The following is a 23,169-nucleotide window of genomic DNA, read 5'->3' as shown; positions in this document are numbered from 1 at the left end:
AAAAAAGCTGTAACATTATTGGTGTGCTACTCAAATTCACAATGAAATTTATTGGGTTTTGTCTTAAGGATAACAAAATCTTAATGATGGAACTCGAGTTTCTTGTGTTCTTTCTCTAGCATGAATCAGTAACCTGTACACCTCAAAAGTGAAGTCTTACAGATTTTGGTGACCACGAAGGAACTTGAATGAGAAATCTATGAGGTGGAACAGTGGGCTCAAGGGTCCACTTGTTGCCCTGCAATAATGAAAGCGGTTTGGTTACTGTTGTACCAATGACAAGTTAAAAATGATGAATGCAAAAAGATCAGATTAAGACAGGAAACTGAAAGTAAGGATAGTAAAGCGAGTGAGCAGGAGGCAGGGAGGATTTTTTATTCATTCATGGGATGTGAGCATCGCTCGCTAGGCCAGCATTTATTGCTATCCCTAATTGCCCTTGAGAAGGTGGTGGTGAGCTGCCTTCTTGAACCGTTGCAGTCCTCGGGTTGTAGGTACACCAACAGTGCTGTTAGGAAGGGAGTTTCAGGATTTTGACCCAGTGATAGTGAAGGAACGGCGATATAGTTCCAAGTCAGGATTGTGTGTGACTTGGAGGGGAACTTGCAGGTGGTGGTGTTCCCATGCATCTGTTGCCCATGTCCTTCAAGGTGGTAGGGGTCGCAGGTTTGGAAGGTGCTATCATACAAACATAGAAAAATAGGAGCAGGAGTAGGCTATTCAGCCCTTCGAGCCTGTACTGCCATTCAATACCATCATGGCTGATCATCCAAACTCAGTACCCTGTTCCCGCTTTCTCCCCATATCCCTTGATCCCTGTAGCCCTAAAAACTATATCTAACTGTTTCTTGAATATATTTAATGATTTGGCCTCAACTGCTTTTTGTGGTAGAGAATTCCACATGTTCACCACTCGGTGAAGAAATTCCTCCTCATCTCAGTCCTAAATGGCTTACACTTTATCCTTAGACTGTGACCCCCTGGTCCTGTACTCCCCTGCCATCGGGAACATCCGCCCTGCATCTAGTCTGTCCAGTCCTGATAAAATTTTGTACGTTTCTATGAGATCCCCTCTCATTCTTCTAAACTCTAGCAAATACAAGCCTAATTGACCCGATCTCTCTTCATTCGTCAGTCCTGCCATCCCAGGAATCAGCAGCAGTCTGGTGAACCTTCGCTGCAATCCCTCTATAGCAAGAACATCCTTCCTCAGATAAGACCAAAACTGCACACAATACTCCAGATGTGGTCTCAAGGCCTTGTATAATTGCAGCAAGACATCCTTGCTCCTGTATTCGAATCCTCTTGCTATGAAGGCCAACATACCATTTGTCTTCTTAAGTGCTTGCTGCACCTGCATGCTTACTTTCAGCCAATGGTGCACAAGGATACCCTGGTCGTGCTGCACCTCCCCCTTTCCCAATCTATCACTGTTCAGATAATTATCTGCCTTTCTGTTTTTGCCACCAAAGTGGATAACTTCACATTTATCCACATTATACTGCATCTGCCAAGTATTTGCCCACTCATTCAACCTGTCCAAACCACACTGGAGCTTCTTTGCATCCTCCTCACAGCTCACACTCCCATCCAACTTTGTGTCGTCTGCAAACTTGGATATATATTATTAATATATATTGTGAATAGCTGGGGTCCTAGCACTGATCCCTGCAGTACCCCACTAGTCACTGCCTGCCACTCAGAAAAAGGCCCGTTTATTCCTACTCTTTGTTTCCTGTCTGCCAACCAGTTCTCTATCCATGTCAGTACCTTACTCCCAATCCCATGTGCTTTAATTTTGCATGCTAATTTCTATGTGGGACCTTATCGAAAGCCTTCTGAAAGTCCAAATACACCACATCCATCGGTTCTCCCTTATCTATTCTACTAATTACGTCCTCAAAAAATTCCAGTAGATTTGTCTAGCATGATTTCCCTTTCATTATTCCATGTTGACTTTGTCCGATCCTGTCATTGTTTTTCAAGTGCTCTGCTATTACATCTTTTATAATGGACTCTAGCATTTTCCCCACTACTGATGTCAGGCTAGCCGGTCTATAATTCCCTTTTTTCTCTCTACCTCCTTTTTTAAATAGTGGCGTTACATTAGCTACCCTCCAATCCGTTGGAACTGTTCCAGAGTCTACAGAATTTTGAAAAATGACCAGCAATGCATCTACTATTTCTAGGGCAACTTCCTTAAGTGCTCTGGGATGTAGATTATCAGGCCCTGGGGACTTATCGTCCTTCAATCCCATCAATTTCCCTAACACCATTTCGCTACTAATACTAATTTCATACAGTTCCTCCTTCTCACTAGACCCTATGATCCCCAACATTTCTGGGAGGTAATTTGTGTGCTCCTTTGAGAAAACAGAACCAAAGTATGTATTTAATTGGTCTGCCATTTCTTTGTTCCCCATTATAAATTCCCCCGTTTCTGACTGTAAGGGACCCACATTTGTCTTCACTAATCTTTTTCTCTTCACATATTTATAGAAGATTTTACAGTCAGTTTTCATGTACTCTGCAAGTTTACTCTCATACTCAATTTTCTCCTTTTTAATCAATCCCTTGGTCCTCCTTTGCTGAATTCTAAACTGCTCCCAATCCTCAGGTTTGCTGCTTGTTCTGGCCATTTTTGTGTACAGGACATAACTGGGCAATTTTCCACATTGCCGAGTAAATGCCAGTATTGCAGCTGTACTGGAACAGCTTGGCTAGGGGCGTGGCTAGTTCTGGAGCACAAATCTTCAGTACTAATGCCAGAATGTTGCCAGGGCCCATAGTCTTTGCAGTATCCAATGCCTTCAGCCCTTTCTTATCACGTGGAGTGAATTGGATTGTCTGAAGACTGGCACCTGTGATGCTGGGGATCTTGGAAGGAGGCTGAGATCGATCATCCAGTTGGTACTTCTGGCTGAAGATGGATGCAAATGCTTCGGCCTTGTCTTTTGCACTGATGTGCTGGGCTTCCCCATCATTGAGAATGGTATATTTCTGGAGTCTCTTCCTCCTGTCAGTTGTTTAATTGTCCACCACCATTCACAACTGGATGTGGCAGGACTGCAGAGCTTAGATCTGATCCTTTGGTTGTGGGATTGCTGAGCCCTGTCTATCGCATGCTGCTTCCGCTGTTTGGTATGCAAGTAGTCCTGTGTTGTAAAGGCCTGCTACCCGAGCCGAACCCAACGGGACCCGACAACATGTGCCGGGTTCGGGCCGGGTCGGGTTTCACTTCCGGGTCCGGCATTCAGGCTCGGGTCGGGCCGGGTTGGACATGCTCTATCACAGATAAGTGTCTCCAATGGTAATGTACGTTTTGGACTGGAAAGGTGGTTTTGTTACAGTTTTTTTAAGCTTGGTCAGATCAGCAAGAAAGTGAAAAGCGGAAGGTACTTTAACTGATGGTCAGGTCAGGTCGGGCGTGGGAAAAAATGGAAGGATTTGGGCCAGATCGGGCTCGGGTCAGATGTGGTTCTGTTGGGCTCGGGTCAGGTTTTTTTTTGCAGACCCGAGCAGGCCTTTACTGTGTTGTAGCTTCACCTGGCTGTTGCCTTACTTTGAGGTATGCCTAATGCTTCTCCCGGCATGCCCTCCTGCACTTTTCATTGAACTAGAGTTGGTCCCCTGGCTTGATGGTAATGGTAGAGTGGAGGATATGCTGAGCCATGAGGTTACAGATTGTGGTTGAATACAATTCTGCTGCTGCTGATTGCTCACAACACCTCATGGATGCCCAGTTTTGAGTTGCTATATCTGTTCAAAATCTATCCTATTTGGGATGGTGATAGTGCCACACAACATGATTATGGGTATCCTCAATGTGAAGACGGGATTTTGTCTCTACAACGACTGTGCGGTGGTTACTCCTACCAATACTGTCATCGACAGATGCATCTGTGGATTGGTGAGGACGAGGTCAAATCGTTTTCTCTACTTGTTGGTTCCCTTACCATCTGCTGCAGATCCAGTCTAGCAGTTTTGTCCTTTCGGACTCAGCCAGTAGTGGTGCTACAGAGCCACTCTTGGTGATGGTCAGTGCAGTCCCCGTCCAGAGTGCATTCTGTGCCCTTGCTACCCTCAGTGCTTCTTCCAATTGGTATTCAACATGGAGAAGCACTGATTCATCAGCCAGGGTGGGGGGTGGGCCGGCGTTTGGGGGTTGTGGTAATCAGCAGGAGGTTTCCTTATCCATGTTTGTCCTGATGCCATGAGACTTCCTGGGGTCCGGAGTGAATGTTGAGGTCTCCCAGGGCAACTCCCACCCAACTGTATACCACCGTGCCATCACCTCTGGTGGATCTGTCCTGCCGGTGGGACAGGACATACTCAGAAACGATGATGGTGGTGTCTGGAGCATTGTCTGTAAGTTATGATTCCGTGACTATGACTATGTCAGGCTGTTGCTTGAGTAGTCTGTGGGACAGCTCTCCCCATTTTGGCACAGTCCCCCAGATGTTAGTAAGGAGGACTTTGCAGGTTCGAAAGGAATGGGTTTGCTGTTGTCATTTCAAATGCCTAGCTCGATGCCCGGTGGTCTGTCCAGTTTCATTCCTTTTCTCACATTTTGTTGCAGTTTGATACAACTCAGAGGCTTGCTAGGCCATTTCAGAGGGCATTTAAGAGTCAACCACATTGCTGTGGGTCTGGAGTCACATGTCGGCCACACTCAGTAAGGATGGCAGGTTTCATTCCCTAAAGGACATTAGTGAACCAGGTGCGTGTTTACAACAATCAATAATGGTTTCACGGTCACCATTAGACTAGCTTTTTTAAAAATTCCAGATGTATTAATTGAATTCAGATTTCACCATCTGACATGGTGTGATTTGAACCCAGGACAAAGCAGCCCGCTTGATTGGCACCCCATCGACAAACATTCACTCCCTCCACCACCGACGCACAGTGGCAGCAGTGTGTACCATCTACAAGATGCACTGCAGCAATTGCACCAAGGCTCCTGAGACAGCACCTTCCAAACCCGCGACCTTTACCAACTAGAAGGACAAGGGCAGCAAATGCATGGAAACACCACCACCTGCAAGTTCCCCTCCAAGTCACACACCATCCTGACTTGGAATTATATCGCTGTTCCTTCACTGTCGCTGGGTCAAAATCCTGGAACTCCCTTCCTAACAGCACTGTGGGTATACCTACCCCAAACGGACTGCAGCGGTTCAAGAAGGCAGCTCACCACCACCTTCTCAAGTACAATTAGCAATGGGCAATAAATGCTGCCTGGCCAGCGACACTCACATCCCATGAATGAATAAAAAAAGAAGCTTTTTTAAAAAATTCCAGATGTATTAACTGAATTCAGATTTCACCATCTGACATGGTGGGATTTGAACCCGTGTCCCAAGAGCATTAGCCTGGGCCTCTGGACTAATCCAGTGACATTACCACTATGCCACTGCCTCCGCATATCAATTGGTTACTCAAGAAATTATAGGAAGAACAAGAAAGTTGTAAGAAACATAGAGAGGAGTTTGAACAGGAGAGAGCGAGATGGTATAATAAAGAACAATATTTGGAAAGTCAGGGTGAAGCAAGAGAATGAGCATAAAGTTTGGAAAGAGGAAGCCTGTAGCCAACAACAATGGGCAGATAAGACAGAGAAGGATAATGAGGATTTAAAAGCTGCCATTTAACTGGCACAGAAACAGACATTAGGGGTTGAATTTTCAATTGGCCTTGGGGGCGAGCATGGGTGCAGGCGTGCATCAAAAATCACGATCCCAGAAGGCATCACTGGATCCTGACGCCTCCGGAATATGAAGCGATTTTCAAAGGGAGGGCGGTAGGCGGGAGGGGAGCCGTCAACCCACACCCCTCCAATTAAGTGGCAGTTGATCTTGTTGCTGAGCTCATTAAAAAGCTTCTGAGAAGCAGTTTCAAATTTTCGATCGCTAGGGATTGTCTGTGCTTGCCTTATCAGGAGCACTGTGGGAAGTCATAATGTGCTGTTGCTGATGAGTAGAAGTGAGTGACAAAAAGGGTGATTCAAAAAGAGAGGGTCAAGTACCTTCCATTTGGCCACTTGTAGGCACAGTGATGTTGCCGGCCCTCTGATCACCTGCCTGCTCCATTCTATAAGGCAACAGCAAGCCATGTCATGCCTCTGAGCATTCCAATGTAGAGCCTCCTCCCATTTCCATGCAGTGCTCAGTGCCAATAATTGGGCTCTGAGCTCACCTTTGGCCCAATTAATAGCTTTCCATTTCAAAATAGTGTATCAACAATGCTGACGCAGTTGGGACCTAGAAATCAGCCAAGTGTCAGTTTCCTGATCCCATATTGAAAATAAAGCCCTAGAACACTGTGGACAGCAGGACCATGTGGAATGCAAAAGATTAAGATGAAAGAGCTAGAGGACAAACTGAGAGTACAGCGGGGTACAGTGTGTGATATGGTTCCAGAGCAACCAAAAGGCACCTGGATATTGGCAGATGTTGAAGAAGAAGGGGAGCGAGAACCTATACCTGGGAAAAACACTAGTCCCCCACCTATCATGCCTGCCTGAATGAACCCCATACATCAATGGAGGTATCTCGTCCCAGGCGCAAACACCCAAGCAGGTGACAAGGGTGACTTGGACAGAATATTCCATGTCAATTATGATTATAGGAGTTTGAAAGAAATGGTATCTGATACTAAAAGTTAGAAATGGGAGATGAAGTCCATTTCATTGCGATTGAACAAAGAGCTGCTGTAGGTGAAATGGATGAGAACGAAAAGAAATTGTTATGCACTCTTAGCCCTGAAGTATTTGGCAGCCTCCCACCTGACATGAAGATTGGTAATGGGATGTTTGAGAATCTCAAATTAAGGGTTGCTGAAGCGATGGAGGCAGGAAAGGTGGATCCCTTCATGGCCCTGGCAGAGATAGATCAGAGGCCCAATGAACCACGAACAGCGTTTGTTGACAGTCTATCACCCACCTATATGGAGGCAACTGGTGGAGCAGCAGGAGTGCAAGCAGGCTTACAGGGAGAGCCCAGAAATGACTGGTTCCAGGCTCTGATGACCCATAGCCTGCCATATCTACCATCTGCCATGTCAGACTTTGATCCCACAGATGAAAATAACTCTGAGGAAAGGATTTAGAGGAAACTAACTTTGGTGTTTGAAAGAAGACAGTTCGATAAACAAAGCACAGGGACGATTAACAAACCAAAGGGCGAGGTGTGTGAGATAAAGGAAACAACCCCTAAGAAATGTTAACATGAGGTTTCCAATGAAAGGAAGGAAAAGATATGTTATAACTGTGCAGGGCAGGACCACTTTTCCTGGGAGTGTCGTAAGCCTCTTAAGAATAAAAATGATCTGAGAAATAGTCCCAGCGTGCCCCTCCTTGAGGTGGAGGACACAAAAACAGCTGGGCAAATGTCTAAGTGCATGCAGAAATGCTTGAAAAGGTTGGAGAAACAGCAATCCTGGGGAAAATCTATGCTGCTCACAGTAAAGACTGGAGAGATATAGGCATGAAGGGGCCGCACCCAGCTTGATTGACTGTGTCTACGCAGTTACGATGAATATGGTAGACCTTGTGTAGAAATTATTGTTGAGGGAAAGAAGGGACATTGTTTGGTTGACACAGGAGCATATAGTTCGGAGATACATTCCCCCTCTCCAATAAGGTCATCTTAGACAAATGGGGATTCACAGGAAATTCAATGACTGGGCGGTGTCTGAATCCTTAAATTTTAAAGTAGGACTTCTCCAATCTAAGTGGATATGCATATTAATGAAGTGGTATCAACCAGGAATGGGAGTCCTGGACTCAGGTTGGATGTTAGAGTACAATGTGATAGTAGATATGTGCAACAATTGCTTGTGAAGAGGAATGGAAAGTAGCGACTTGGCAGTAGTAATACCTCCAAGATATGGCTTGACATGGGTAGTGACCCCGTCAGGCTCCATTGATTTACAAACTTGAATAGGCAGAGTGCCAGAAGGTTACATAGCTGACGTTAAAGCCAACAAATAGGTTGTTGCTACTGATAAGTATGACTGTAGGAGGGTGACAAGGGTAGAAGTCAAGTTAGGAGGCGAGCCCGTGCTCTGCCCGCAAAAGCAATATACATTCCCTAAAGCAGCAGAGAGGGATTTGGAAAAGCAATAACATCCCTCGTGAAACAAGGTGTCATGAGACCCTTGGCTACACATGCGAACTCCCCTATATGGTCAGGAAAGAAGCCAGATGGCTCTTGGCAAATGAGCATCAATTATAGGATGTTGAACAAGAACATTCCTGCCTGTGCTCCTACAGTAGCAGCCGTTGTAGATTTGACTGATGACCATCCTTAGGCATGTCACAATATTTACAGTCTAAGGCATAACAAATGGATTTGGTCCTTCTCGTTGCGCCCGAAGATCACAAAAAAATTATCTTGAATAGACAACAGTATACATGGACTTGCCTTCCACAGGGATTCCATAACAGTCCCTCTATTTTTCATCAGTGCATGGAAGTGTCTCTAAGGGAGTTCAGTTGCCCAGATTGTAGACAACTTGCTGCTGTTTTCTGAAAATGAAGAAGAACATGGGAAACTGTTGAAGGATTTATTGGGACTGCTTAAAACAGCCATATTTAACGTTAACCCCAGGAAGACACACAGAGGAACTTTCTGGAACTTCCTATTCGAGCAAGGAAACACGCAATAATTGAGGCAAAGCATAGGGTGGTGCAGGAGTTACCCCAACCAGGCTCTGCAACTACTCTCTGATCATTTTTGTGCCTGACAGGTTAGTATAGGGAATTCATTGAAAACTATGCAACTATAGTGGCCCACTTAATGAGATTACTGAAGCAGGGTATAGAATGGAAATGGGACGAGGAATGTGAGGAAGGCTTTGGGTTGGACCTTGTGAAGGAGACGGTGCTCCCGGCACTGGGCCGAAAAGGCGGGGGGAGACCCACCTCAGCCTTTTCGTGCCCCCCACTCACCCCGGAGAAATCCTCCATCGTTTTTTTGCCTGAGTGTCCTGCGCTAGGATCCCCATAACTTTAAAGATGGGGTTCTCACCTCCAAAAGTAGCCAGCCAATCACAGGGCCTGCAGCTCAGTAGAATCGGCAGTGCTTGTGCGAACAGCGACCTTGGACCTAGGCCCAGCGCTGGAACCCCAGACCTCAGGTAACTGAGGCAGGGTCACCAGGACCAGTCTGGAAGTCCCTAGTGAGGGGGGCTGAGAGTGTGGGTGTGAAGTCCAGGGGATGGGTGTCCATGGAGGTGGAGGTTTTGTGGCGGGGGTCCTCTGTGGGCTACAGATTGCCCACAAAAAAGGGTCCTCCCCGCCCAAGCCTGCAGAGAGGGTGCCTTGTTTTACAAGGCACCTTCCCCATATGGTGAAGCACACCCCGCCATTGCTTAGATTCTGGCAGTGGCAGTAAGAGGCCATAAAGTTGCCGTGAAGGGCCTCAATTGGCCTCTGGGTGGGAAGACTGTTGTCGGCCTATCCCGCCCTGGTAAAATCACTTGGCGATGGGCCCTCTGTCCCAGCCACCCATCACAATTCTATGGGGCCCCTCGCTCCGACTCTGCCTCAGGGAGTCCCATAAAATCCAGCTCTATGTCTCTGTTGATCCTGGGGAAAGCTTCTATTTGGAAATAGCAGCTACAGATGCCAGTCTCAATGCTGTTCTTACAACCAGGTGAGAAAGAGGTCCAGGGGTCCCTTTCAGCCTTCACCTAATCTTACTGTAACAAGGTTTTATTTTTAAACACACTGTGTTTTAGCTCCCCCCTTGGTGAATCCTTGTTCACCACATCCCAATTATAAGATAAAGAAATGAGCACAAACAGGATTTCTTAGGTTTAAAGAAGAAAGGTGAAATTTTATTAAACTTACACTTAAACTCTAACCACACTTCCCTAACTCTTCCAAATCTTATTTCGTAGGGTGATTTTTCCTGCCTTTATTTCTTATCTTCCATCACTTACTCTCATCCTTTTAGTTACCATTCTATTTCATTCATGAACCCTGGAGGAGCTTTATCTTCCAATGCAATATTCTCATAATATCTTTAGAACAAAAGTCATACATTCCCCAATGGTGCCAATTATTAACACATTTGTTTGTTTGTTCTTTATTTTAGATGACCCTTTTATGCTTCAAAAAATCTTGAAATTATCCCAAATTCAATTAACAGTGTTGTTGGGCTGACAGGTTTCGTCAATGTTTAATTTGTTTCTCCCAAAAGGAACCTTTGTTTTGATACTCAGGAAACACCTAAACTGCTTTTCCATCAGTTCTTTTGTTGAATGAAAATTTGATTATCCCCTTAAATACCAGGTAGATTTTCCCTTTGAGTGCTTGAAATAGCTACTCATATCAATTTATTTTAGTTGATTCAAATCTCTGAAGCAATTATGCTCAGGATTGATGGTTTAAGATTTCAAGGTGGCTTCAATATTTCCCCTTTTCAAACACTCTGTCTTGGAAGACAACAAACAGCCTGAATGGTTTAAGGCCAAGTCTTTGAAAGGCAATGTCTTTAGCCAAATTGTCATCATGTTGTGACATTTGATATCTGCAGGTAAGTTCTTCAATTCTTAAAAAAAATACTGCTAGATCTCTTGCTGTGACATGAGTACTCATGTGGTCCTGGAAACCATTGTCACCTATTAAAAAAAAACACAAAGAATCCATTGTGGCTTTGCCCCAGATCCCAATGGGTTAATTTGTTCGAACATATCTGTCAATTTAGAAACTTAACATTTAATAATACCCAATATATAAGTTTACACTCAGCAATACAAAAGTCGTGTGGTGAATTAAATAGAAAAAAAACAGTTGTCAGCACAATGGGTTAACATCTCTGCTTGTTCAAGGACCATAACAAAACATTCCCAGATGTGTCACCTATTCCTGATCGAAAAAAAACGAACTCCAAACAGAACTCCATTAAAAAAAAAATTTCCAATTCTTTTTGGCATTTTTTTTCAGCTTTATCTAAATTTAATCCTGAGCGATTGAAAACAACAAAAATCATTAGCAACATTATCAATTTCAAAGGAAAACATTTCCATCAGGGAAGACAGCATTTCAGATTAACTTCCGATTGTTTCCAAACTTTTTAATATCTTTTTGTACCCGAGAATTTTGATTGATATAGCCAGGATGATTTCAAATTCCAATTCACAACAATAAACTTTTAAACTTCAAAACTGTCAATGAGCAAGTCTTATGTCCAGAATTAAAGACTCCCACAAACACCTTGACATAATAACAAGAATGTCACCATGGCCATTAATGAAATTCTTGTTTTCACAGGTTAGTTAACCTTAACACCCCCAAATTTAATTCAAACCAACACTTATTAACTAAAGTGCCCATATTCTCAGAAAAGTTATATTACACTATTCTCCTGCTGTCCTTCAGGCACCTTTCCAAATAACAGTGATAAAACTATAGACAAGAAACAAAACTAAAGAAAAAGTTAACTTTCACAGTTAAACAAAACTTTTAATATTTTACAGTGGAAAAAGGGAACGGAATCTTCTCATGTCTCCTTTATTTATGCTTATTTCTCCCTTTAAACCAAAGTCCACACTCCATGGTTCCCGTTGTTGGGAAAATTTGGACGATTCATCAAGATGTTGGACTTCCGGTCAAATGTAGTCTGCTCCCACTTCACGTTCCCTTACCCCACCATCCCGTCTCTGAACTCACTTTCAATGGCCTGGTAAAATTCCAGCCATTAACTCTATTTCTCCTGCCACAGTTGCTGCCTGATCTGCTCACTATAAACATTTTCATTTGATTAATGGCTACTTGGGGAAGGTTCTAGAGACAACCTGGTACCTACAGACTTACACACCGTAGCTCGGTGTCATACCTTCAGAAAACAGGTAAACATTGGGGAGAAAGAAAAAATAGAAGATATATTATTCATACTGGACCGTTCTGATTAAGAAACAAAAAACACAACTTATTCCACATACAAGCTTCTTCGTCACATGGGGTAACTTAAGCTTGTTGCCTACCTGAACCCACAACTTTGTAGACGTACAGGCCATCTGTAGCTAGGTTTGAACAAAGATGTTTGGCGGCCTCACAGGTCTGTCAAGGAAGGATTAGCCATCAAGTCATTATATTAAGCAGCTCTGCTATGTCTACCTGGCACAAAATGTTTCCTCCTCTTTGCTTATTTTGAAGTCCTTTGAATGTTTACCATTTAAATTTTAAATCTTCATTGATATCACAGCATTAACTAATTTGGTAGGGGAAGGAACACCAGGATGAAGCATTAGAGAGGAGAAATAAAGCGCACATGGGACTGGGAGAGACAAACAGCATTCGTTCAAAAATAGGATGGATCAGATTGGGGAGGAAAATGCAGGGCAGACTATGGTGAGTTTGCAGTGCATGTGCATAAATGCCTGAAGCGTGGTAAATAAGATTAGTGAGCTGCAAGCACAATTTTCCACATGGGATTATAATATAGAGTCAATAATGGAGACGTGACTCAAATAGGGGGAGGATTCAGAATGTAATATTCATGCCTACAAGGTATTCAGGAAAGATAAAGATGGTAAAAAAGGAGGGGGATGACAGTATCAAAGCTACTGTTACAGCCCTGGAAAGGAATGATGTACTTGAGGATTCAAAGATAGAATGAATTTTGTTAGAATTAAGGAGGTATTTTGTTGTTAGGTATATACTATATGTCATCAAATAACAGGAAGGAAATAAAAGAGCAAATTTGTAGGCAAACCTCTGGAATCTGCAAGAACTATGAAGTGGTGATAAAAGGGGACTTCAATTCTCCTAATATAGACAGGGAAAATAACAGTGTTAAGAGCAAAGAGGAGAAGGAATTCAGGAAATGTATACAAGATCACTGGGAGGTCACTTCAAAGAGGTGACTGCTTTTCCAGATTAGAGTGCCTCGGTAGCACCACTACTGACCAAGCTGGCCGAGTCCTAAAGGACATGGCTGCTGGACTGGGTATGCGCAGGTGGTGAGGGAACCAACAAGAAGGAAAAACATACTTGACCTCATCCTCACCAATCTGCCTGCCGCAGATGCATCTGTCAATGACAGTATTGGTAGGAGTGACCACCGCACATTGAGGATACTCTCCATCTTGTTGTGTGGCACTACCACCGTGCTAAATGGGATAGATTTTGAACAGATCTAGCAATGCAAAACTGGGCATCCATGAGGTGCTGTGGACCATCAGCAGCAGCAGAATTTACTCAACCACAATCTGTAACCTCATAGCTCGCATATTCCCCACTCTACTGTTACCATCAAGTCAGGAGACCAAACCTGGTTCAATGAAGAGTGCAATCTGGTGAAGTTACAACACAGGTCTACTTGCATGCCAAACTGTGTAAGCAGCATGCAATAGACAGCTAAGCGATCCCATAATCAACGGATCAGATCTAAGCTCTGCAGTCCTGCCACATCCAGCCATGAATGGTGGTGGACAATTAAACAACTAACTGGAGGAGGTGGTTCCACAAATATCCCCATCCTCAATGATGGGGGAGCCCAGCACATCAGTGTGAAACATAAGGCTGAAGCATTTGCAACAATCTTCAGCCAGAAGTGCCGAGCTGATGATCCATCTTGGCCTCCTCCTGAAGTCTCCAGCATCACAGATGCCAGACTTCAGCCAATTCGATTCACTGAGTGATATCAAGAAACGACTGAAGGCACTGAATACGCTGTGGGCCCTGACACTATTCCGGCAATAGTACTGAAGACCTGTGCTCCAGAACTTGCCGCGCCCCTAGCCAAGCGGTTCCAGAACAGCTACAACATTGGCATCTACCTGGCAATCTGGAAACTCGCCCAGGTATTCCTGTCCACAAAAAGCAGGACAAGTCCAACCCAGCTAATTACTGCCTCATCAGTCTACTCTCAATCATCAGCAAAGTGATGGAAGGTGTCATCGACAGTGGTATCAAGTGGCACTTGCTTAGCAATATCCTGCTCCGAGACGTTCAGTTTGGGTTCCGCCAGGGCCACTCAAATCCTGACCTCATTACAGCCTTGTTTCAAACATGGACAAAAGAGATGAACTCAAGAGGTGAGGTGAGAGTGACTGCCCTTGACATCAAGGCAGCATTTGACCGAGTATGGCATCAAGTAGCCCTAGCAAAACTGAAGTTAATGGGAATCAAGGGGAAAACTCTCCGCTGGTTGGAGTCATACCTAGCGCGAAGGAAAATGGTTGTGGTTGTTGGAGGTCAATCATTTGAGTTCCAGGACATCACTGCAGGAGTTCCTCAGGGTAGTGTCCTAGGCCCAACCATCTTCAGCTGCTTCATCAATGACCTTCCTTCAATCATAAGGTCAGAAGTGGGGATATTTGCTGATGATAGCACAATGTTCAGCACCATTCACAACTCCTCAGATACTAAAGCAATCCGTGTAGAAATGCAGCAAGACCTGGCCAATATCCAGGCTTGGGCTGATAAGTGGCAAGTAACATTCGTGCCACACAGGTGCCAGGCAATGACCAACTCCAACAAGAGAGAATCTAACTATCTCCTCTTGATATTCAATGGAATTACAATCGCTAAATCCCCCACTATCAACATCCTGGGGGTTACCATTGACCAGAAACTGAACTGGAGTAGCCATATAAATACCGTGGCTACAAGAGCAGGCCAGAGGCTAGGAATCCTGCGGTGAGTAACTCACTTCCTAACTCCCAAAAGTCTGTCCACCATCTACAAGGCACAAGTCAGGAGTCTGATGGAATACTCTCCACTTCCCTGGATGGGTGCAGCTCCAACAACACTCAAGAAGCTTGACATCATCTAGGACAAAGCAGCCTGCTTGATTGGCACCCCATGCTCAAACATTCATTCCCTCCACCACCGACGCACAGTAGCAGCAGTATCTACCATCTACAAGATGCACTGCAGCAACACACAGGGCGGCACAGTGGCGCAGTGGTTAGCACCGCAGCCTCACAGCTCCAGCGACCCGGGTTCAATTCTGGGTACTGCCTGTGTGGAGTTTGCAAGTTTTCCCTGTGTCTGTGTGGGTTTTCCCCGGGTGCTCCGGTTTCCTCCCACAAGCCAAAAGACTTGCAGGTTGGTAGGTAAATTGGCCATTATAAATTGCCCCTAGTATAGGTAGGTGGTAGGGAAATGTAGGGACAGGTGGGGATGTGGCAGGAATATGGGATTAGTGTCGGATTAGTATAAATGGGTGGTTGATGGTTGGCACAGACTCGGTGGGCCGAATGGCCTGTTTCAGTGCTGTATCTCTAAACTAAACTAAACTAAACACCAAGGCTCCTTAGACAGCACCTTCCAAACCTGCAACCTCTACCAACTAGAAGGACAAGGGCAGCAAATGAATGGGAACATCACCACCTGCAGGGTCCCCTCCAGGTCGCACACCATCCTGACTTGGAACTGTATCACCGTTCCTTCACGGTCGCTGGGTCAAAATCCTGGAACTCCCTTCCTAACATCACTGTGGGTGTACCTACCTCACATGGACTGCAACGCTTCAAGAAGGCAGTTCACTACCACCTTCTCAAGGGCAATTAGGGATGGGCAATAAATGCTGGCCTAGCCAGCAATGCCTACATCCCAGAAATGAATTTAAAAGAAGATTCCCACTATTGGGAAAGCAAGGGCATAAAGCTAGTGCTCCCTGAATGACTAAAGATATAGAGATTACAATGAACCAGAAGACGAAGGCTTGTGATAAATGTCAGACTCAGAATAGACTGCAGAACCAAGCTGAATAGAGAAAGTAGCAGAGTAGAATTAAAAATGGAATTAAGTGAGGCAAAGAGGGGCAAACCATCCCAAATGACCATTTGATATGGAAGTTAGCACTGCACAGTACCGATAGCAAGGGAAAGACAATGCTTATGTTCTCACTTGTTTACATTTACATTTAATTTTAATCGTTTAATAAGGCTTCTGTAGTTTTTGGCCCGAGTTTCCTGTCTTCCATGTCCTGCATGAGCAGCAATTATTGGGCAGTGCTTTATGGGCAGAGATCCACCACCGATGCTGATTTCTCTCCCCGTTTCCAATCTTCCCCAGGTCAATTTATTCAACCAAAGTAGCGGTCATATCCCCTGTGGCTACAGTGAATAAAATGCAACTAACCACAATAATTACTCTCGATTTAGTACTTGAATTCAGAATTTGTACTAGGTTTTTAGGAAATGATCTTAAAAAGAGAAATAGATTTCGAACTTGATAGCTCGTTAATAATGTCTGGAAAGTATTCCACTCAGATATTGCTGGAAATATTTGCATATTTAAAGGTCATGCAAGTATACATTTTCCCATTGGCTTTATTTTAACACCAGCGGTGACCCAAATAGGGCACCAGTGTTGAAATAACATTGGTTTGAAAATTTAGGTATAATGTCTTGCAAAGCAGAAGCAGCCTGAGGTCTTTACTCTTTAATGTTTGTAACAGACTCTAAATAAAGAGTCACACAGTTATGATCTAATTCCCAGTGACATTCACAGCAGAAGCATGATTTGACATTAATCTAAACTCTTCATTCTGAGATGATGCCATTAATATTATTTGGCTGAGAAATGAAATGATTGCACTTGTGTAATCACTAATGGAGTTGAAGTACATTGTTGAACAATGTTGTGAGTTCCTCTCATTGCATCTTGTCTTTCCTGCTCTTAGTTGGAAGCATGTGACCTTGGCTCTTGGCATAAAAAAAACATGTCTTCCTGCTTTGTTATCCTTAATATGACTGTTGTTATAATTTTCCATTTTCTGCCTATTCTCAACTTAACCCCTGACATCCATGCTATTCTCCTCAATTTGGAAGCTGTATAGTTCACTGTATATTGACTAACCTCGGGAGGTACATGAGCATATTGAGAAGAGAGATTTCTGGCTCTCCCGCGCAGAGGTTCAGGTCAGGATTGGCCAAGCTTGTTCCTCTCATCTTGAATGGGCCAAAAGAGACTTTCATTCCAGTTCAAGTGTACAGGTGCCAAAAACAAGTCATAGATATAAAGGTCCAATCACTCTCAATTCCTGGAGTCTTTATTTTGCTTATAATTAAAGAACTAAATGAGGTTTTGTGCAAGTATCTTTGGCTAAATTTTGCTAATGATGCCCTAAAGAATGCTTGCAATATTTAAATTTCGCATGACATCATTACCGCAGCTTAACATTTTAAGTCACTTGACATTGTTTTGTGATCAACCTCCTTCTCTGAAATTTAAGGGTTTGTTCTGGGAGTTAAATGCTGTTTGTTTATTGTTAATGATTATGCACCAGATGCTGCCAAAAAATAAACATGCATTCTATTACCTTGATTCTACAAACCTTCAAAAACATAGATCAATAACTGCATATGTGGTGAAACAGTGTGCATGCAATAAATAATTTTCAACATTTTGAGCAGTGATGTAATTTTTCTGGGGCTTAAAGCTTTAGAACATGGCAATTATTTATGCTGACATATTAGAATATTTTCAGCATTCTCCTGTTGAGCGAATCACTTTTGTATTCAGACATAATGTAGGGTTGATAAGCAAAACAAAAATCACTCAAACTTACTGGAGAATGATCTAGAGCATGCATCAATCTTTAACTTGTTTATGTACATTGTCATGCAGGCCCCCACCTGCCAAGAATGAGGCACATTAATTTTGCCACATGGACATTAAACTTCAAGTTGTTGCTGGGAAGAAAAGAGGGCCTATTACAAGGAATTGTCAGGCCCCTAGCCAGAAAGCCATTTTTGCATACTAAGCAGACAGTGTTGGAACAAAGCAACCAGTCCCTGCTCAAACACAATACACAGAAGAGACGTGGTCAGACCAGTTTAGTCACATGACTAACTGGCTGTTGCAGAGTTTTGAACTGAGAGTTTTAAATTGAAAAAAAAAAGTGTTTGAAGTCAGAGAAAAGCCGTTGGCTCCTGGATTGAGAACATCTCTCTCGTGTCTGCTCCCATCTTTTTCTCACCAGCTTTGGAATCCATTGAAGACACATGAACCCCAAGAGAGAAAAGTCTCCTACAGTGAACAAGGTTTAAGAAGAATACTGGACCCCAACGAAAATCAAGAATTACCTACAAGCAAGGACTCTACAGTGAGCTCGAAGAACCGTAACAGACTCTTCAGATATTGCCTCAAACCTTTCCACTTTATTTTTCTTCTGCTCTTTTCTGTCTCTCTTTGCATGTGCGTATCACATATGCATGCTAGCATGGGCGTGTCGTGTTTCCATAGACGTCAACCGAATTAGTTTAAGTTTTAATAAATTTCACCTTTCTTCTTTAAACTTAAGGAAGCCTGTTTGTGCTCATTTCTTTACCTTATAATTGGAAAGTGGTGAATAAGGATTCGCCAAGGAAAAGTTCAAAACACAGTGTGTTTGAAAATAAAACCCTGTTACATTAAGACCAGGTGAAGGCTAATACTTTCTCAGGTCATTGGGGCCAATTCTTACCCAACCTGCCTAACAGAAACCAGGAAAGTGGGCAGTTAGATTCGCTAAGGATACTTACCTCCTTGGAGTCGTCAGGGGCTGAGAGGTTCTGATTTTCCTGCTTTCCTGATCAGGAAGCACAAACATCCCCTCAATGTAGATGATATGAAATTTGGAAGCATTGTGAAATGTGAGGAGGATATTGTACAACTTCAAAAGGACATAGACAAGTTGGTGGAATGGTCAGACAGGTGGCAGATGAAGTTCAATGCAGAGAAATGTGAAACATAGAAAATAGGAGCAGGAGTAGGCCATTCGGCCCTTCAACACTACTCCACCATTCATTATGATCATGGCTGATCATCCAACTCAGTAACCTGTTCCCGCTTTACCCCCATATCCTTTGATCCCTTTCACCCCAAGAGCTATATCTAACTGCTTCTTGAAAACATAGTGTTTTGGCCTCAACTGCTTTCTGTGGTAGTGAATTCCACAGGTTCACCACTCTCTCGGTGAAGAAATTTCTTCTCATCTCAGTCCTGAAAGGTTTACCCTGTATCCTTAGACTATGACCTCTGGTTCTGGACTCCTCCACCATCGGGAACATCCTTCCTGCATCTACCCTGTCAAGTCCTGTTAGAATTTTATAGGTTTCTATGAAATTCCCCCCACTCTTCTGAAGTCCTGTGAATATAATCCTAACCGACTCAATCTCTCCTCATACGTCAGTCCCGCCATCCCAGGAATCAGTCTGGTAAACCTTCACTGCTCTCCCTCTACAGCAAGAACATTCTTCCTCAGATAAGGAGACCAAAACTGCACACAATATTCCAGGTGTGGCCTCACCAAGGCCCTGTACAATTGCAGCAAAACATCCCTGCTCCTGTACTCTCGCTATGAAGGCCAACATACCATTTGCCTTTTTACTGCCTGTTGCACCTGCATGCTTACCTTCAGCAACTGATGTACACCCAGATCTCATTGCATATTCCCATCTCTCAGTTTGTAGCCATTCAGATAATAATCTGCCTTCCTGTTTTTGCTACCAAAGTAGATAACCTCACATTTATCCACATTATACTTCATCTGCCATGCATTTGCCCACTCACTTAACTTGTCCAAATCACCCTGGAGCCTCTCTGCATCTTCCTCACAACTCGCCCCTCCACCCAGTTTTGTGTCATCTGCAAATTTGGAGATATTACATTTAGTTCCCTCATCTAAATCATTAATATATATTGTGAATAGCTGGGGTCCTAGCACCGATCCCTGCAGTACCCCACTAGTCACTGCCTGCCGTTCGGAAAAAGACTCATTTATTCCTACTCTTCGTTTCCTCTCTGCCAACCAATTTTCTATCCATCGCAATACACTACCCCCAATCCCATGCACTTTAATTTTATTAAATTTAATTTAATTTAATTAAATGAAGTGATTCATTTTGGTCAGAAGAACATGGAGAGACAATATAGAATAAAGAGTACAATTCTAAAGGGGGTGCAGGAACAGAGGGACCTAGGTATATATGTGCATAAGTCATTGAAGGTGGCAGAACAGGTTGAGAGAGCAGATAATAAAGCATATAGTTTCTTGGGCTTTATTAATAGGGGCATAGAGTTCAAGAGCAAGGAAGTTATGTTGAACTTGTATAAGACACTAGTTCAGCCTCAGCTGGAGTATTGCGTCCAATTCTGTGCGCTGCATTTTAGGAAAGACACAAGGGCATTGGAGAGAGCACAGAAAAGATTAATGAGAATTGTTCCAGGGATGAGGAATTTCAGTTATGAAGATAGATTGGAGAAGTTAGGACTGTTTTCCTTGGAGAAGAGAAGGCTGAGAGGTGATCTGATAGAGGTATTCAAAATCATGAGGGGTCTGGACAGAGTAGATGGAGCGAAACTGTTCCCATTTGCAAAAGGATCAAGAACAAGAGGGCACAGATTTAAAGTATTGGTTTAAAGTACAGGAGCAAAAGTGAGATGAGGAAAATCTTTTTCACGCAGAAATTGGATAAGGTCTGGAATGCGCTGCCTGAGAGTGCGGTGGAGGCAGGTTCAATTGAAGCATTCAACAGGGAATTAGACTATTATATGAGAAGGAAGAATGCAAGGTTACAGGGAGAAGCTGGGGGAATGGAACTGAGTGAATTGCTCTTTCAGAGAGCCAGTGCGGACATGATGGGCCAATTGGCTCCTTCTGCACTATAACAATTCTGTGATTCTGTGAAAACCAGGGGGGTCCTTTTTAGCATATGCATCCTGCGTCATGATAATGTAATTGGGACCTGACTGCAGCCTGAGAGGGTAGTGGCAGTGAGTTTTTTGCCAGGCCTATGCAGTGAGGAAGTGAATTGGGGTCAAAAGAGACCCCAAAAAGGAAAGTTTTCAATTTGCTATTTCTTTCCTTGTTAGGCCAGAAGGAGAAGGACTACTCTGCAAGAAAGGCTGAGGTCATCCTTGCCATAATCTCCATCCCACCCCCTCAAGATTGTGGGGGCTGCATGAGACAGCTTGAGCAGCCAATCCTTATTTCTTGTTAGCAGTGTGCACTTCTCACCAACCTCCCGCCCGGAACATTTGGGCAGTTAGCTGGCAAGTTTTAAGTGAGGCCTGGCCATTCAGTTTGGCCGGGCTTCATTCTGCTGAGTTTAGGTACAAAATTAACTCACCAGCATGGTTTTTGCTGGAAGCCTGGTGGCAGGTAAAATTCAGGTCATTGTCTTGTTTTCCTTAGTTCAGTTTCCCAGGGCCCCTTGTTACCTTTAATATGGCAATCCCGCAAATTAATGGCCTGAGTGCCCCGTTTTCCTGCAATTTCTGCTGCAATCCTGCCTGATTTCCAGAGATTGCAGTTGAAATTATCCCCATGTGTGTGCTGTTATTCAGCATGGTATTAACCTTTAAAACTGAAGGTCATATAAATTGATGTGCACCGAGGATTAGAAGATTGTGATAGATGTATCTATGGACATTGGCAGTATACAGTACAATATCTGTAAAACCTAGCAATTGTTTTTACATTTGTGTTTTTCTAACTCACTGTAAAATGCATTCATTCAGTTACTATAGGAAATTAATAGTTGATATTACTATGATTAAATATTCTGCTCTTTTCATAGATTCAAACTATTTGAATAAATTACAACTCGTGGCATTAGGGTTACTGTGGCATGCATTAAGCTATAGGCAGTGTCTGCTCTCTTGCAGGCACCTCAGTATAATTCCTTCATGTCTTTCTATTCTGTGCTCTGAACAGATTTCAGGATTATATCAGTGACATTGAGGTGCCAAGCAGCCTCCAGCTACTGTCGTCCAGCTTCATATCTGCCACAGACCATTGGACTAATTTTCTCCACTCTCCAAACCTACTTACCTGTCGTGCAAGCACATGTGACTATTTTCCTTCATATTGCCCTTCACTCCACAGTTAGTAAGTCTTTTGTTATCTATGACTTTTTTGTAGAAGAGATTGCTAACATCTTCAGCCTTACTGAGGCTTGGCTTTCTGATGACAATTGTTTAGTGCTCGTTTAGGTCGTTCTTGGTACTACACTCGGTCAACTGGGCCAATCCAGCTGCGGAGTGCACTGACTGTGTGAAATAGAAACATCGGGCTAAATTTTATAAGTCTCGGTGGTGAGCTTTAAAGAAGGCGCAGCACGGGGTCTCATTTAAATGGAGGAGGCGGAACAGCCACCCCCGATGACATACCTGTAAAAGAGAGCATGGGGCTTGAGGCCCTTACTTACCTGAGGACCGGGGCGGCAGCAGGCGCACCTGGGAGGAGGCAGATCCGGAGCGGTACCTGTAAAAAAGAGCTCGGGGCTCGAGGCCCTTAACCTGAAAACCGGTGCGGCGGCAGGCTCTCTCTCTTTCTCTCTGTGCTGGCGCACGCTGAGGTTCAAAAGAGGGAAAAAAAGACTTACAGTGACATCATGGGAAATCTGTAAACTGAGATGAGGAAAAATTTCTTCACCCAGAGAGTGGTGAGCCTGTGGAATTCACTACCACAGAAAGCCGTTGAGGCCAAAACATTGTATGTTTTCAAAAAGGCGTTAGATATAGCTCAGGGTCTAAAGGGATCAAAGGGTATAGGGCGAAAGCCAGAACAGGCTACTGAGTTGGATGATCAGCCATGATCATAATGAATGGTGGAGCAGGCTCGAAGGGCCGAATGGCCTACTCCTGCTTCTATTTTTTATGTTTCTATGTTTCTATGATTGGTTGGGTAAGTAACTGCTGTTAGTGCCTGTAAATAGCTTTAAAAAAAGGAAAGTTTTAAAAAAAAAACTCAAAACCTACCATATAAGTAATAAGGTTAGTACTACTAAAGTGTGTTTTTTTTAATTAGTGTAATTTATTAAGGACTTTAGATTGTAGTGGGTAGTGTTTGGAGTAGAACAAGGCCCCTAGTGTAATTAGTATTTTTTAATTAAAGGGAGTAACTAAGTAATCTAAAGGTAAGTCATAGCAGGAGAGCTTGCACCCCTGATATGCTCCTCCTGAGCTATGTGGGAAATCAGGGACGCTTCCAGTGTCCCTGATGACCATGTGTGCAGGAAGTGTATCCAGCTGCAGCTACTGGCTACCTGTGTTATGGAGGTGGAACTGCAGGTGGATTCACTGTGGAGTATCCGAGATGCTGAAATCATCGTGGATAGCATGTTTAGCGAGGTGGTCACAGTGCAGGCAAATGCTGCAAAGGCAGGAAGGGAATGGGTGACCACCAGGCAGAGTAGAGGAAGGCAGGTAGTGCAGGA

The sequence above is a fragment of the Heterodontus francisci genome, chromosome 26, assembly GCF_036365525.1.
Source record: "Heterodontus francisci isolate sHetFra1 chromosome 26, sHetFra1.hap1, whole genome shotgun sequence".
Classification (NCBI taxonomy): Eukaryota; Metazoa; Chordata; class Chondrichthyes; order Heterodontiformes; family Heterodontidae; genus Heterodontus; species Heterodontus francisci.
This window is presented reverse-complemented; position numbering follows the sequence as displayed.